We start from the raw sequence: 18,891 nt of genomic DNA, 5'->3' as shown, positions 1-18,891 counted from the left end.
GACTTTCAGATGTTGCAAGGGAAAATATAGAATAAATCTAAAAGAGAATATAAACTACAATGATTATGGTGAAAAAGAAAGAGAAAGAATAGAGATTGAAGGTATTGGAGGAAATCCAATATGGATTTAATCATACTTTAAACAAGAGTGGAGGGCATACTGGACCTCAAGCCATAAAAGGCCCTTGAAATCATTTGATCATGTGATCATGTGATCCTAGCAACAATCCGCATAATAGAATACCATAATATAAAGTTCACAAGGAAACAGCCCCTGAAAGAAAAAAGATTCCCAGAGTGGTAAGGGAGAGGACAGGCAGTATTTTACTAGAAGCTGAAGATTTTTTAAACATGATAAAAAGACACCGAGTCCCAACTAGACAAAACAATCAAATGAAGTTAAGCAGAATAAAAACCAGAGCCTATCTCATCACAGTCAATATTGCTCAATTTTTCATATGTTGAAATTTTCTAGAAGAATGCAAAGACTTTTCAAAGATCGCTGATATGACTAATGGTTGAATTATCAAAGAAAAAGTTGAACACTGAGGCAATGGTATGAAAAACTGAATGCTGAGGAGAAAATGCAAGTCAAGCTAAGAAAAAATAAAATATCATTTAAGAATGTTAATCTTCACTACAACCCAACTCTCGGGGATCAACTATACTCCCAGGCATCTATCTGCTCATAACATCACAAGCCAGGATACCTTAAAGACACTTGTACATCCATGTTCACTGCTGTACTATACACAATAGCCAAGTTATGGAAACAGCCCAGATGCCCTACGATACCTGATTGGATCCAAAAAATTTAGTACCTATACATAGTGGAATTTTACACAGCCATTAGAAAGAATAATATTATGTTATTTGCAGGGAAATGGATGGACTAGAACAAATTATATTAAGTCAGATAAGCCAAGCCCTGAGAGACCAACTGTTTTCTGTCATATGTGGCATATGGAACATATGGGACATGTTAAATTATACAGGACTTTAGGCACTCATGTACAATGAGACCAAAGTAGGATTTTCTTAGGGTAGGAACACAATAGCTCAATATCTCTTTGGCTCTGATCATATAAAATGATATTTATTGAAATGAATTCTAGGAAATGGAAACAAGAGGCCTCATTTTTTGTCTTGTTCATTTATCTGTCTTTGAGAGGATAAAGAGAGGCCACAGAAATGGAGGAACAAAGGATGAACAAATGCAGCAGTGATACTCACTATATACTGCATAGAAAATGAGCCATACATATTGTGGGTGGGAACAGGAGGAGATAACTGGGAGAAAGTGAGGGAACGGGTGACATTGTCTAAAAAGAAATGTACTCATATGTATGTGTATGTGTGTGTGTGTGTGTGTGTGTGTGTGTGTGTGTGTGTGTATACACATAAATATACACGTGTATGTATATAATATATATTGACTTCTCCCACAGGGCTCTTATGTTCCAGACATTGACATGTTCTCCTGCTTTGATGGCTGAGTAGCACTTGAGAAGCTAATTAGGCTGCTGTATTGCTGTCTAACCTTAGGTACAATCCATTCCAGGATGATTACCTTATACCTTTAAAAATGCTAGTAGATAACCATTAAGCACACTTTACTAATAAATTTTATGTACAATAAAACTATGATTGACAACAATAAACTATTTTATACAAACAACACAGTAATTAAATATACTGTGATGTGTTTCAAGATGTATTTTCAAAATTTTACTTAACTCAGGAACTAGTAATCATTAAACAAATAAAATCTAACAGTATTTGTGTGTGGAAGTAGGGTGAGGGTTGTGTTGTATGCCAGCACCAATGCTTGACTTCAAGAACTCACACTGTTGATCAGCTTTATTTGTTTACAGCTGATGCTCTAACACTTGAGCCACAACTCCAATCTGGAATTTGACTGGTTCATTGAAGATGGAGACTTGCAGAGTTTTCTTGGGTTGGCTTTGAAGGCAATCATCTATGCTTTAGCCTCCTGAGTATCTAGTATTGCAGGCATGAGACACCTAAACTCAGCTAAACTAGTTGTGTTTTTGGGTGTATCTTTGGACTAATTTTCTATGGTATGGTGACACAAATGGGATGATTGAATGCAGACGGGCTCTCCAGGGGCATAAATAAGAGATGGGTCGACAGTCTCTGTCTTTAATAACACACTTGAAGTTGGAGAAAAATGTGTCCATATTATATTGTACAGGGTATGTAAGGAAGAACTCTGATTTGAGTCAGGTGTAAGCTTTGATATTTTATAAAAGGAGCAATTTTCAGGCAACTGCATATGCTTATTCTTAAAGCATCACAAGAATTGTAACTGATGTTTGCATTCATGAATATTGACATCTTACGTTTATTAATTAAAATTTTTCATATGATATAGAAAAGACATACATAGGTTTTAAAATATTGTCATATTTTGAAGTTCAATACATCCTCCTGATGCATAAAAATATTTAAGTAAAAGTTATTAACTTAAAAAATAAATATACTAACTCATACTTTCACTGTATTTGATGTTGGTATAATTTGTGGAGGGGAAGGGAAAAAAATAAATCATTTAACTAGGGATAGAGGTGGACCCATTGCAACAATGAGATGTACAAGTCCTTATGTCGAAAAACAAACTTAACAACTTTGGGGGGGGGGAGGATACGGTGGGAGGAGGAGAGGAGTATGGGAAGGGATGGGAAGGGGAAACAATGAGGAGGCAACAATGCTGGATAAGAAATGTACTCGTTATCTTGCCCATGTAATTGTAACTCCTCTGTACGGTATTCTCACAATAAAAAAATAAATAAATAAATTTTTATATATATATACTCACCAGACATCAGTGGCTCACACCTATAATCCTAGCTATTCAGGAGGCTGAGATCTGAGAATCACGGTTCAAAGGCAGTCCGGGCAGGAAAGTCCCTGAGACTCTTATCTCCAAAAAAACACTCAAAAAACCAGAAGTGGCTCTATGGCTCAAGTGGTAAGAGCTCTTGCCTTGCCTTGATCTGAAGAGCTGAGGGACAGTGCCCAGGCTCAGAGTTCAAGCCACACAACCAACAATAAATAAATAAATAAGCTCTTTACCTGGCTTGTAAAACAGTAACCCCTCTGTATGTTAACTTTATAACAACAACAAAATATTGTGAGAGAAAAAGAAATAAAAGAGTGTGAATAGGTATATAATCTTAGCTACTCAGGAGGCTGAAATCTAAGGATCAGTTTTGGGCAGACAAATCTAATATTCCAATTAACCATAATAGACCAGCAAATAGCTAGAAGGTGGATGTGTAGCTTAAGTGGTAGAATGCCAGCTTGAGGGGGAAAAAAAAGGAAGAGCTCTAGGCCCTGAGTTCAAATCCAAGTATCTACAACCCCCCCCCCACTCAAAAAAAGGAAAAGAATCTAAATGAGTGAAGTTTATTTTTTTAAGTTTTCAGAAATATATTTTTATTTCCTTTAGGCAGATATACAAGGGGTTTTCAATTCAACATGTCAATTTATGAGTACAAGGATCTTGATCAGTGTTACCCATTCCATCTTTCTTCATCCCCTCTAAATTCACAATCAAGAAAATACTGAAAGATTTTTTTATTTGTTTTTACAGAGTGAAAATATTAGACGTAGTAACAATGCAAACCAATAAAAGAGACTTCTTTCTGGAAAAACGTATGAGAGTGCCTATAAAGCAATGAGAATTATTGCCACAATAATAAATATTATGAAATTTTACTTGTAGAGATGATGTGTATGTACCTACACATGTGTACATATATATTGATTGAATTTAAATATACCAAAATTCATCTTATAAACATGAGCAGAGATGAAAGTAATGTTGAACTATGGGAAGAAAAATGAGAATGAATTGAAAAGATTTCGAAAGCTTGCATGCAGATGTGTATTTTAATCTTTAGGCTTATTAATAAAAAATTATATAAGAATTTATAAGCACACAGCCAAAAGATGGGTGAAGTAAAGAAATTGTAAATAGTACAAGAGAAGACATTTTAAAAGGAAGAAACTGAATAGATCTAAAATAAAGCAAACAGTTCAATGTTGTACAAATCATTATTGTCACTGTTATCATCATCATCATAATCATCATCATCATCATCATCATCATCATCATCATCATTATTATTATTAGCTAGTACCAAAGCTTGTACACAGAGCCTCACATACTTGCTCGGCACTCTAGTTCATAGCTGGCACTCTACCACTTGAGCCAAGAATGGCATTTTGTTGTTCAATTAGAGATGCAATTTCCCATACTGCTCTCCCCAGGCTGGCTTTGAACCACAATCTAAGTTTCAGCTTTTTGAGAAACTGAGATTACAGGCGCCTGGTTAGAGTTCATTATTTTTTTTATAACTGAGTGGTATTCCATTTTGTGTATATGCTTTCTTTTCTGTATCCATTCATCTATTAATGGACCTGTCAGTTGATTTTACATCTTAATTATTAGGAATGATGCAGTGATGAACATAGGAATATTCAGCATTTTGACTTCCTTTCCTTTAGTTCTGCGATTTCTGAGTCACATGAAGGCACATTCTAAGTTTTTGTAAAACTTCCATTTTGCTTTCCATAGTCTATAATAGTTTCTATTTACACCAGTAATAGCACTAGATTTTATCCGTTAATATTTTAATTATTTTTTAAAGGCTATGTTTGGAGGAATATCTGTTTCTAAATTGTTTTCCTCATTTTTTTTCCATTTTGTCATATTTTATTTTTTCAGTGCTGGAGGTCAAACTCAGGGCTTTGGTAAGGCAAGGGCTCTGCCACCAAGCTACATTTCCTACCTTTTTTTTTTTTTTGCCAGATTTGGTATCACAGTTCCATAAGCTTCACTAAATAGATTTGGAAGCATTTTTTCTGTATTCTCTGAAATGATCTGTATTATTTTGTTTTAAATATTCCATAAAATATACTAATAGAGATCTGGGGGGTGTAGAGCTTCTTTTGTTGGGGATTCTAAATTATACCTTTAGCTTCTGTTAGAAATATACAACTATTCTAATTTTCTACTTATTCTTGGGCCCATTTTGGAATTTTTTGTTGTCTAGGAAGTTTAAGCACTAGGCTACCTGTAGCTTACTTGGTAGTTGTCTAGCATGCACACAACCCTATGCTCCATCCTCAACTGGAAAAAGAATGAATTATTGCTCTTAAATTGCCATGCATATTGTCATAAAGACATTTTAATGTTTTCCTCACTTTTACTGATTTTATTTTGAAGGTTAAACTGTGGGGATTCTTCTTACAGCCTTGTGCAGTCATTACTGCTCTCCATTATCATCAAAGATTGTTTTCATTCTCTCAACCTGAACCATGAAACAGCAACTCTCTCTTTCTCTAACCCCTAGCTGCTGCTAACTGGCCACTATTGTGCCATCCATCTCTATAGATTTTACTATTCTGTGTAGGACACAGAAGTGGAACCATAATGTTAATGATATAATAAATAAATATTTGCTATTTCACTTAACAATCCCTCTTCAAGGTCTATCCATGTGTAACATATGCTAGAACTCCCTACATTTTTCAGGTTGGATAATATTTTTGTGAGAAAGACTTTCACTCATCCAAATGCATAGGATAGACTTGGAGATTAAAAGAAAAAATACAGCAAAAACAGAACTTCAATGGTGGTCTTGAAAGACAAGGTGTTGTTTGATAAGTGGGTATGTCGTAAGCAATTAAAACAAGGAATTCCTCCCTAGAGGTCAAGGCCCTCCTGTAATTTTTCATTCATTGAATACTATGGGTTTGCATTCTCTCCCAGACTTTTAGGAGTGGCATTTGTCTGTTGCTATTTACCACTACCCCTTTGTTTTTTTGTAGGGGGAAGACTTCTGGATATGTGTTTTCCAGCTCATTCATTCACAGTTTCTACCCATTTTCCCATTTTATTGCTGTCTATTCTTCCTCTTGCTGATCAGCCCCCTTTTAAAAGGTCCTAGTTCTGAAGCATGAACTTTGTCACATCAGCAGGTTGCTATGTAAGTAAGCTACTGGTAATTTTCCACTTGAATGCCTTGTCTTGAAAATGGATTAGCACTGACTTTATTTCTACCTTTCATTGTATGTATTGACCACATTTTTACTTATCCATTCATTCATCTGTGAATATTTGGGTTGTTTTCAACTTTGATTTATGATAAATAATGCTGCTGTTGATCCAAGACAGTGATTTCATTTCTTTTGGGTGTGTCGCAAGTGGAACTGCTGAGTCTTTTGTCAGTTCTATTCTGTGTATGTGAGTGGTTGACTTGCACAAGGGTTCTAGTTGCTTCATTTCCTACCAACACTTATTTTCTATTTTGCTGTTCTTCACAGTCTTAGTGGCATCTTATTGAGATTTTATTATCAGTTTCTTTAATGTGTAATGATACTGGATTTTTCTCAGGTGCTTATTGCCATTTGTGTATCATCTTTACAGAAATGTCTGTTGTCTACTTTCCTTTTTGTTGTTGTAATAATCATTGCTTGTGTATCTTGAATATTCATCCTTTATATGGTATATGTATAGATGGTTTACAGATATCTTCTCCCTTCCCATGGCTTCTTTTTCTCTCCCTTGAAAGTTTATTTTAATACACAAGGGTTTTTAATTTGATGAATTCCAGGTTATCTGGTTTTTTTTTCCTTTTGTTGCAGAACAAATACTATGCTTAAGTATTCTACCTAAATCCAGTCATCCAAAATTCAATATCATGCTGCTTTGTCCCATTTTTTCCTAAACTCTAAATATTTGTTGCATTTTGAATTAATCTATATGAATGGTATAAAATGAAGTAAGAGTCAAACTCATTCTTTTGCATGGGCAAATTATTGCATGGGAACAATTATCCCTTTCTCATTGAATTGTCCTTATGTCCTCATTGAAAATCTTTTGCTGATACCTGGAAAGGTTCATTTCTTGAATCTCATTTTATTATTACTCTAATGGTAAAAATATTTTGTCTGTGCTAGTAGTAAGTTCTGTTTTTAATTACAGAAGTAAACTTCAGTGTTGATTTTCAGAAGTTAAAAAGTTATAAAACTTCATAAAAACTTTATGATAAGACAATTGATACATAGTTAACATATAGGCATTAAAACTTTTTCCTTTTTCTGAAAATACACTTGCATTTCCCCATCCCAAAAACAGACTAAAAGTAGACTAGAAGATGCATGTACTTAATAACTACTATTATCAAAATACTACAACATCCACCTTTTATGACACCAAAAAATTGAATTATCAATTTAACATATCTTTGGGAAAAATAATAATTTAAACAATTGTTTTTTATACTCTTTATTCCTGTCCTTGCAATCAAAACCTACCAATCATTTTTCACAATGTGAAGAGTTTATTTTACTTCCTCCCTTCAAATTTAGATGATTTTTATTTACTAATTTTATTTACCATGACCACTTTCACTTGATTAGAATCTCTAAGTATAGAATATATTGAATAGAAATGATGAAAAAGGGCCTTCTTATCTTCAGATCTCTCAGGTAAGGGTTTTAATCTTCCATCACTTATATATAATATATAATATATTAAGTATAATATATAATAATACTAGTGGAATGCTCATATATGACCTTTCTCATATCTCATATTGACATAATTTCTCATCCTAAATTTTTGGATGTTTTAGTATTTTCTTTTGGATTTTGTCAAATAATTTGTCAACTAAGATGATAATGTATATTTATTTCATTCATTGCATTAAGTTAATACATTATATTTATTTTTATATATTAAATTAACTTGCATTCTAGAAATAAATCACAGTTGACCATGGTACATAATCCCTTTAGTGTGCTGTTTTGTTCAGTTTTCTAATATTTTATTGAGTATTTTTAAATTTTATTTTAGTGTAAAGATGCTGATTAAGGCAATCAGTACATTTCTTGTTGAGCATTGTTACCCTTTCCCTTGTCGTTCTCCCATTATCCCTTGGCTTCCCCACCTCCCTCACTCCTCCCCTCCCCCGCCAAGTTGTGAAGTTCATTTCCAATATATTGTCTTTTGGGTATCATTGTTGCTATGGGTTTTGCATTGCTATTCATCAGAAGTACTGAGCTGTGATTTTTCTTTCCTTGTATATATTAATCATCCTTGTATTATGATACCAAAACACTTAATATATATATATTTATATAATATAATATATATGCTGACTTGGCTCACAGATTTGGAAGTTGAAAGTCATGTGAGGGGCCTTGACAGATGACAGGTGTTAGGTAGCAATGGTGGGAATTTTGTTGGGGCAGAGTCACATTCTTAACCAGTATAGGGACAGAATGATGAGGCCCACTCTTTCCTAACAATTCTTTTTTGTTGTTCTTTTATTATTGACTTTAAGTAATTGTACAAAGGAGATTCCATTTAACAAAGCAGTTTATAAATACAATATATTTTGATCAATGTCAGAAATCTTACCATTCTCTTCCCTACCTTTTATGAGAATATTACAGAACTAAAGGAACACACAAAAGATACCCTTAAGCTACTAGTTTTTTTAAGGATCTCCCACCTGATTGCACTTCAAACCCGCATTCTGCCATCTTTCAACAGCAACACTTACAGACCAAACCCTAAGCACAATGAACCCTTCCTTGGTGGATATATTCATGGAAGTGTCTTTATTTAGCTTTAGTATCCGGTTAATGCTGGTCCCATGGAATACATTTTGAAGTGTTCCTTCTCCTCAAATATTTGGGAGAGTTTGAGAAAAATTGTTATTGCCTCTTTCAGTGTTTAGTATAATTCACCAATAAAGCCATTTAGACAGGGTTTTTTTATTTAGAGAAAGTTTTGACTTCTAGTTCATTCTCTCTACTAGTTATAGTTCTTTTAAGGCTTTCTAATCCTTGGTGATTCAGAGTTAGTACTTTGTATACCTCTAGAAATTTGTTTCTTTCATCTAGGTTGTCCAAGTTCTTGCATATGATTGTTCATGTACACCTCTAATCTTTTACTTCTGTTAAATTGGTAATAATATTTCCACCTGTATTTATTTCTGATTTTAATAATTTGAATATCCCTTTTTCCCATAGCCAATATATCTAGGAGTTTGTTAATTGTACTAGTCTTACTCTAACTTTGGGTTTATTAGCTTCTCTATTGCTCTATTGTTTTGTATTCTTTTTCATATACTCTTTACTACTTCAGTTTGCTAGGATTGAATTTAGTTGGTTCCACTGTTTCTAGATTCATTTTCTAATATTAGTTAGATTTTTGTTTATAAAACAAGGTCTAATTCACAAATACTCTTGATTACTGAAATTAAAGATGCATGCCACGACATTTTGTTGACTTGAGATCTTCTCTTTGTTCTGAGTTATAACTTAACAATCATGATTTCACTCATCAGGGATTTCATGCTTTCACTCATCAGGGATTTCCAGCATAAATAAATTTTATGTTACTGTTTCTTTTTCATTTGTCTCGTTTCTTTCATACTTTCCTTTGTGACTCCCTTTTGACATCTCTGATATTTAATTATTTTTCATTCATTGTTTGCATAAAGATGCTGCTGTTTTCCCATTGATCATAAATACACCCAGCACAGAGTACAGAAGCAGACTATTGAGGACTCAAATGAGATCAGCTTGGTCGAGATAAGCTAAATAATTTCAGATGGGTTGAGGAATAAGCTCATATTTAAATAGTAATGCAGAGAAGATGAAGGCTTATAACTTTATTTTGTCCTTCCTTTTTATCTGCATCACTTCTAACAAACCTAAATCCTAGAAGAGTAAAAGGCATTTTTTATTAGTCAGAGGACTACAGAAATATGTGAGCATATTGAAAGCTGTGGGAGGAAATCTTTTTTCTTCTCTTTTCCTCTCTGGTCCTTTTCTAAAGTCAGTGTAAACACTTCTGTAGAAAATACCTAAAGTCCTGAAGAGAAACTGGGAAAGGTGCCCCAAATCTCTAAGGAGCCTGGAAAGAAAACACATTGTTTTTCTCTTTCTTTGACACTGTATTCTAATAAAACTGATTCCACCCATACAGGCTGGCCCACCAGCGCACAGCCTCAAGGTTTATGCTACCATCGTTTTCTCTGAATAAGGAACTGTATTAAAAGAGCCTCAGGACATCCAATCATACAAGAGAAGTCACTCACTCAAGAATGGCGTCTCCTGTTCCTTCCTGTAATGTCTTCATGGAGTCTGCTTTTATTCTGAGGTCTTTGATCCATTTGGAGTTGATTCAGGTGCAGGGTGATATATACGGATCTAGGTTTAGTTTTCTACAAGTGTTTAACCAGTTTTTCCAGCATCCTTTACTGAAGAGGCTGTCTTTCTTCTATTCTATTTCTTTAGCTCCCTTGTCAAAGATTAGGTGGCTATAGGTCTGTGAGTTCATTTCTGGGTCTTCAGTCCTATTCTGTTGGTCCTCAGGTCTGTTCTTGTGATAGTATCAAGCTGTTTTGATTGCTACGGCTTTTTAGTAGAGTTTGAAATTTGGTATTGATATTCCTCCAGTGCTGTTCTTTCTACTAATGATTGTTTTTGTTATTTGGGGTATTTTATTGTTCCATATGAATTTTTGGTTCCTCAAAGGCTCCACATAGAGCTCCCTATGACCCACCATTTACCCAAATGATCCCAAACAAGGTCATACCAAAGCTACCAGCACAACCATGTTTATCACAGCATTATTTAGCATAGCTAAGATATGGAACCAACCCAGATTCCCCTCAGTAGATGAATGGATCAAGAAAATGTGGTATATATATACAATGGAATTCTATGCCTCCGTCAGAAAGAATGACAATGCCTCTTTCGTTAGGAAATTATATTAAGTGAAGTAAGCCAGGCCCAAAGAAACATAGGTCCCAGGGTTTCCCTTGTTTGCAGTGACTAGTACATGTCTAGGACAAGCAGAGAAGGTCAAAGGTTATGTGCATTCAACCACATGAGATAATGTTAAGCAAAATGTACCCCAAGACAGAGACACAAGAGGGTTTTTTTTTCTTTCTTGCTAGTGTTATTGCATTATGTGATTCTTTTGTTTCTTTTGTATGTTCTTCCCCCATGGCATAACCTCTGTTTTCACTGGATTTGATGCAGGTGTTCTGCATTTTGTATATACATTTTTGTAATTTGGGGAGGGGAAGGGATATTGCAGAATGCTTAAATGGGGATGCAGGCTGACCTATTATGACGATGAGATGTACAGGACACTATATTGAAAAATGAACATTACAATGTCAGGTAAGGGTGAGGGACAAATTGGGGAAGTAGGGAGGGAAGTGATGGTAGAGGGGAAATAAACGAGCAGGTAACAATGCTCGCTATGAAATGTGCTCATTACCCTACTCATGAAACTGTAACCCCTCTGTACAACATTTTTACAATATAAATAAATAAATAAAAACAAAGGAGTAGGTAAAAAAAACAATATAATCTCCAAATTATGTATTAACAAACCTAATTCATGGCTCCATCCTAAATGGGGCACATACTTAAAGCAGGCCTGTGTTTCAAGGTCTGAACCATGATGAAAATGACTGCCCAAATGGGTGGAGCACACCCAAAAGCTCTGAAGAATAAGTTCTGGAAAATAAACTGATAACTAATTATCACCTATAGAAGATGACATGATCCGTGGTACAGACCTATTCAGTTTGTTTGCCTGTTAAAATAGATACACACAAAAATTAGCATTCATTGGAAGATTTTTACAAGATTGAGAACCTTGCACCATAGTGTTAAAAAATATGTCAGTTATGGGGGCACACGCTTGTATTCCCAGCTTTTGGGAGACTGAGACAGGAAAACTGAGTTTAAAGTGAGCCTGGGTTACATGGTAAGGAGCTGTTTTAAAAAATCATCAACACAATGTTGCAGATATAATCCAAAATTCGTGGCAAAAAGCAGGGCACTGGTGGCTCATGCCTGTAATCCTAGCTACTCAGGAGGCTGAGATCTGAGGATCGTGGTTCAAAGCCAACCCCAGGCAGGAACATCCACTAAACTCTTATCTCCAGTTAACCACCAGAAAAATGGAAGAGGCATTGTGGCTCAAGTGGTTGCTCGTTTGCCTTGAGCTGAATAGCTCAGGGACAGTGCCCAGGTCCAGATTTTAAGCTCCACAACCAACAAAAAGCATACAAAAATCTGAGCAAAATTAAAGAGCAAAATTCAATCTACAAGTACTAATCTAGACAGAATACAGATTCTGATTACCCCCACAAGTCAAATGTGAAGACTCTGAAAATAAAGGAAAAGACATTTTCACCAAGAACTAAAACTAAACCAAATACAAATGTATATATGGTACAGAATGAGCTCTTGAAGTTGAAAATGTGTTTGTCTCAATAGCAAAGTAATTATGACAGAGAGAATGTTAATGACTGTAAAGACCATACAATTATAAAACCTGTACAACTATGAGAAAAATGATTTAACATGAATTGACAAAGCCTCAAGCACTTGTGACATAATATCAAAACTTTTGTGTCCTTTGCAAACCCACGGGGGAAAGAAGACAAATACTGATGCCAAATGGCACATATGCAGATATGTTGAACCTCGCAAAACTGAAAAACAAATTATACTCAAGAAGCTCATTCAATATAAATACATAGGATAATGAAACTACTGAAATTAAATGATGAAAAGAAGCCTTCAAAACATGGTTCCATATAAAGGAAAACCCATTCAATTACTTCAAACTTCTCATGAGCAACAATGTTGTAATGAGCAACAATGATGTAATGTGGTATTTTCTTTAGAAGTGTAGAAAGAAAAGAATTAACAACTCAGAATTCTACAACCAGTGAAAAAGAAGTTTTGTGGTTTATAATGAAAGAAACATTAAATTTCAGGAATGAAGGAAGAAAAGCAGAGATACATAAATAGCCTCTCCAAAGGGGTTTCTGGAGTTCCTTAATCCAAGGCTCAGTTGTGACATTGGAATTATGGAGTTTGCTAAACTGTTTATCTCTATGTTGCCCTACTTCCAGAACAGCCTCTGATAATATCTTCTGTTTAGGGAAGCTTTGTATGCAACCATGTAACCATGAGGGATGGAGGAAGCTAATTATAGCTCTGTTCAATCACAAGGGTTTCTAAGGTGACCAGCAGGCACCAGAGGGAAAAAAGGCTTATAGCTGCACATCTCCTGGGAAAGGCAATGATTGCAACATGTACTTGCACTACAGTTATACCTTGCATATTGATCTTCATAGCTTCCAGTTGTATAGTAGGACTGACAGAGCCTCCTTAGATTGCCTGTGTTTCTCTATCAGCATAATTTTTCCCCTTGGAATTTTCCTATTAGTCTGGGCTTTGTAGACATTCTACACAAGAGAAACTGGAAATAAGAAGCTCCTTCATGTGGGGCCCAGGTAGAATCAAATGAAATGTTTTTAGGACATAATTCTCCCTCTCAATTGTATAAGTGCTAGCAAATCCCCTTCTCTCATTTATTTTTATTTTTGTTGTTGTTGTTGTTATGGATTGGGATAAATTTGAAAATTGCCATGGTAGTAGAGAATGACCACCCCCAGGCACTTCACTCTAGGTGAGTATACACACATTTTCATAAATGACACTCTCCATGAGAGAGAGTCGATTGCTAGATGGGATGGATTTACTAAATCACTAAGTAGCCAAGTTTTCTATTCAGATCTCTAGGGATGGACTTACTAAATCACTAAGTAGCCAAGTTTTCTATTCAGATCTCTAGGGATGGACTTACTGAATCACTAAGTAGTCAAGTTTTCTATTCAGATCTCTACTTTGAAATCAGCATTCTAGAGAATGCAGTTGTTGATAATGTTCATTTAACAGGAGCATTAGAATCTAGGCTCCCAAGACAGTCAGATCAGGTAAGTAAAAAGAGCAAGACTTGTAAAGACTTGCATCACTTATATGCCTTGAGTCTCTTCATTAACCCCAAAAGTCAGACACACACTCTCAGAGAACCTTGGGAATCAGTTTGCTCACTTTAAACAGTGTTGGAGAATTGAACCCAGTACCTCATAACTGCTAAGCAAGTACTCCAACACTGAGTTACACTGCCAATCTCTTATCCCATGTGTTTCTCAGGAAAACACTTCTTCCTTTCTACATCATGTAAGTTGAATTATCTCTCCAGTTTAAAATGTAGTATCTTATCTAAATTTTTGTAATTTTCTTATATTGTCTTTTTAATTTCTAATCATTTTATTTGTTTTCTTATTTTTATCTTCCTTACAATGGCCTTCTTTATTGTAATATGAAAACATCACCACATGATTCATTATGTTTCTTCCAGGGTTTCATCTTTTGTTTGCATATTCTAAGGAATTATGCCTATTGTCTGTAAGTTACTTTTCTGGTTGCAATAACTGAGATTTGCATTTGATTAAGAACTTCTGAGCAAATAGCATGTGAAACACTCCATATAATTTTAAAACAATAAAAATTAATGAAATGATTTGTTTCATTATTTTGACAAGAAACACTAGTAAACCGCACCAGTTTCAAAGACAATATAAAACTAGCCTCATGGGCTGGGAAGGTGGCTCGGTGGTAGAGTGCTTGCCTTGCATGCCTGAGGCCCTAGGTTCAATTCCTCAGCACCACACAAGCAAAAAACGAAAAAAGCCGGAAGTGGCGCTGTGGCTCAAGTAGTAGAGCGCTAGCCTTGAGCTGAAGAGCTGAGGGACAGCGCCCAGGCCCAGAGTTCAGGCCCCACGACCGGACCCCCCCCCAAAAAAAAAACTAGCCTCTTTCATGTTCAAGAAACAAAAAATTAAAATACAAAAATCCAGTAACCTCCATATGAACATGAGCAAGCAGGATTCTTTTTTTTAATTTTAATTTTTATTTTTTGTGAACATACTGTACAGAGAGGTTACAATTACATGGGCAAGATAATGAGTACATTTCTTATCAAGCATTGCAGCCTCCTCCTTTGTTTACCCTTCACATCCCTTGCAAGCAGGATTCTTGCAGGGATTTGCAGACGTGAGACTTCACTAAGTGCAGCAGGTTCCTGGAGCAACACTGCCAAGAGAAATTACATGAATTCAGATGTAAGGCGCATTGTATGAATTTATTATTTCTCAATTAAGAAAGGGTCAAGTAACAATTCCTGGGGAATCCTTGCTTAGCATTGCATTTATTGACGATTTATTTTCTTTCTGAGTTAATAATAGACCCCTAATACCTAATAACTCACAAGAAAGTCAATACAACACAATTGCAAAGTTGAGCTCATCAAGGTCCTCTTTTATACTATTATTTTTCTATCTGTGTTTACTTTGTTTTGAGTCATCTGTAGAGCCCAGCGGGCCCATGCCTTGCAGTCTCTTGACACCTCTTCCCCCATGCTGGTATTGAAGATATGGCAAAGATCTTCTCATCACACCTGGCTCTATCCCTCTTAAGGCCAGTGTTTGCCTGAGGTGAGGCTGGTGGTGGTTGTGTGAGAAGTTTTGGGTCCATTACACAAGTATGTCCTAATAGATGTGTCAGTGAATAGGTGCCGTACTTAAATCCCAAAACAAGACTACGAACCACTTCTCAAAATTGTGAGACTTTAAGTGTTCTAATACATTCATGTATGTTTATCTAAATGTATGCATATTTTGTGGCATATCCTTAGTTAGTAAACAGTCTAAAACATTTATCTCTTTCATTCTTAAAATTAATATCAATTAATTATACAAGTATGTTTCATTTTAACTATATTCAAGATATTGAATTTGGCTCCTGACAAATTTTTGTAAGAGGTCTGATAATTAATATTTTTACATGAAATTATATTGTTTCTCGTCAGGAAAAATGGAATGAGAGAGATTTTTTAGTATATATAATGTTATTTTAAGGATTCCAAGCACCTGATTTCAATGCATGTATATGGCTAGGATAAGCACCTCAATTAAGAGACTCCAATTAACGCCAACAGCCTGTTATTTTAGTAACATCAAAGAGACAATTTAGGTAGGAAAATGAACAGCATTTACTTTTAACTTTTTGTGTTTTATACAGTATAGTAGGAAAGTATATAATGTTTACCGTATTTTCCCTTTAAAGGGCAAGCTCCCCTGAAACTGATTCATGGCCCTTTAATTACATCTGCTGGCCCAAACTGGCCTTTAGTGATGTTGTCTGTGGACTATCTAGATTCAGGGATTAGGAGAGAGATTATTTTTAATGGTGTTCCATGGCATTTATTGTCTTTGTTGCTTTTGTATGTCCCTCCCCGACGGTATAACGCCTGTTTTCACTGTATTTGATGTTGGTATAATTTGTGGAGGGGAAGGGAAAAAACAAATTGTTTAAATAGGGATACAGGTGTACCCATTGCAACAATGAGATGTACAAGTCATTATGTCGAGAAACGAACTTTACAATTTTGGCAGGGGCGGTGGGGGCGGGGTGGGAAGGAGATGGGAAGGGGAAACAAAGGAGGAGGCAACAATGCTTGCTAAGAAATGTACTCATTATCTTGCCCATGTAATTGTAACCCCTCTGTATGGTATATTCACAATAAAAAATAAAATAAAATAAAATTAATAAACATAAAATTCAGAATAAGATAACCTGAAAATTCCTAAAGGAAAATTAATCCTGCCAGTTGGAAAGAATATTTGGAATATGAAGGAGGCTCTCATGTACTATCCTATGAATTTAAACTGCCTTGAGGTTAGCTTGCTCAATGTAGTATAATTGTATTCTCTTAGGGCAAAGCAAAACCCCACTGTACCTGTCTGGCCGGACGAGATGCCCATCAGTCCTGGGTTTTCTCCATTCAGAAAAAGAGTCATCAGAGCAACTTCATTTAAGAAATACAGTGTGTATATATACCACATTTTCTTGATCCATTCATCTACTGAGGGGCATCTGGGTTGGTTCCATATCTTAACTATAGTAAATAGTGCTGCAATAAACATAGTCATGCTGGTAGCTTTAGTGTGGTCTTGTTTGTAAACATTTGGGTAAATGCCCAAAAGTGGGATTGCTGGGTCATAGGGGAACTCTATGTGGAATTCTATGCCTCCATCAGAAAGAATGACATTGCCCCATTTGTTAGGAAATGGAAAGGCTTGGAAAAAATTATATTAAGTGAAGTAAGCCAAGCCCAAAGAAACATAGGTCCCATGGTTTCCCTTATTTGCAATATCTGGTATATGTCTGAGTCAAGCAGAAAAGGTCAGATAAGGTGATGTTAGGGAAATGAACCCTAAGATATGTATTCAAATGTTTTTTTTTTCTTTCATGTGATTGTTTCTAACGCATTTATAAGATTATTTCTTTGTTGCTTTGTATGTCCCTCCCCCACAGTATAATCCCTGCTTTCACTGTATTTGAGGTCGGTATAATTTGTGGAGGGGAAGGGGAAAAACAAGTCGTTTAAATAAGGATACAAGTGGACCTGTTGCAACAATGAGAAGTACAATTTGTATGTTGAAAACGAACTTTACAACTTTGGTGGGGGGGGGGGGCGCGGAGGTTTGGGTGGGGGGGGCGGGGTAGGGGGAGGATGGGAAGGGATGGGAAGGGGAAACAAAGGAGGAGTCTACAATGCTTGATAAGAAATGTACTCATTATCTTGCCCATGTAATTGTAACCCCTTTGTACAGTATTTTCACAATAAAAAATAAGGACCCGTTGCAACTATGAGAAGTACAAGTTGTCACGTCGAAAACAAACTTTACAACTTTGGTGGGGTGGGGGGAAGGATTGGGAAATGTGGGATCTTGGCTTAGGTGATAAGTGTCCCTGCCTTGCCAGCATCAGGCCCTGAGTAAAAACCTCAGTACCACCTCCCTAAAACAATATGTATATGCTACTGTTTTATTGTATGCATACATTGTGAGCAGGGAATCAGTTTTCAACAGTTGATAAAAATCTTAAATATTTGGTTTTGTTTGTATAATTAATAGAGAGTAATCAGTTGATTTCCTTATGCTTGAGCCAATTAGATGAGTATTTTTGGAATCTTTTTTACTTTATCTAACCTTTCTACTTTACTTCCACATGACCAATTGTGGTCTGTTTCAATTTGTGTAGCATTCAGAGCTAACATGACCTTTTCACTCCTGACCTGGTTTATTTGTTCCTCTTCATTATTTTCTTGGTTAATCTTACTGGTGTCCTGTTTGCCTCACATACAATATTTCCTCATTTATCTATTTATCACATATGTGTATTTTTCAAATTTTGTATGTTATCTTTTCCTTGCTATTTTTTGCATGTATGTATTTTAAAACTTAAAAAATATTTTTGTGTTTCCAAAACATGAAAAGATAACAGATAACATTTTTGCAAATCACATATGATTTGGGACTAATGTCTAGGCTAAATAAGGAACTTACATACTAAAATTTTTCACAGATTATGCAAATAAAAAGTGAAATTGATCTGCATAGGCATTTCTCTACAGAACACATAGAAATATCAAGAAACTACTTCGTGTTATTTGGCTCAAGGAAATGCAAACCAAACTCATTTGAAGTTCACTCACTTGGATTTGCAGTGGATGAGCTTGTATAGGAACTGGAACCGTCACTTACTGTGTGGTAAGAATGTCAAACGTGTACGGAACCAAGTCAGAAACACTTTGACATTTCCACTCAAGGCTAAACACAGCAAGACAGATAATTCAGATTTGCAATGTGGTATAGATATATCACATTTCCTATTCTTTTATTCTTTTTATAGTTTTGCCAATTAAATAACATTTGGTTTGTTTTGATTATCCATGATAATGAATAATACTGTTATCTATATATGTATAAATGTTTTTGTGGGGTCATGTTTTTTGTTACTTTGGGGTAGGTGTGTAGGAGAAGCTGAGAATTGCATATTGGTTTATGCTTGACTTTTAAAGAAACTTCCACACTGTTTATCAAATGAGTTGTATCATTTG

Source organism: Dipodomys spectabilis, unplaced genomic scaffold, assembly GCF_019054845.1.
Source record: "Dipodomys spectabilis isolate Male_0828 unplaced genomic scaffold, ASM1905484v1 ptg000052l, whole genome shotgun sequence".
In the NCBI taxonomy this organism is placed as follows: domain Eukaryota; kingdom Metazoa; phylum Chordata; class Mammalia; order Rodentia; family Heteromyidae; genus Dipodomys; species Dipodomys spectabilis.
The sequence above is the reverse complement of the archived record's forward strand: the minus strand, read 5'-3'. Positions refer to the sequence as shown.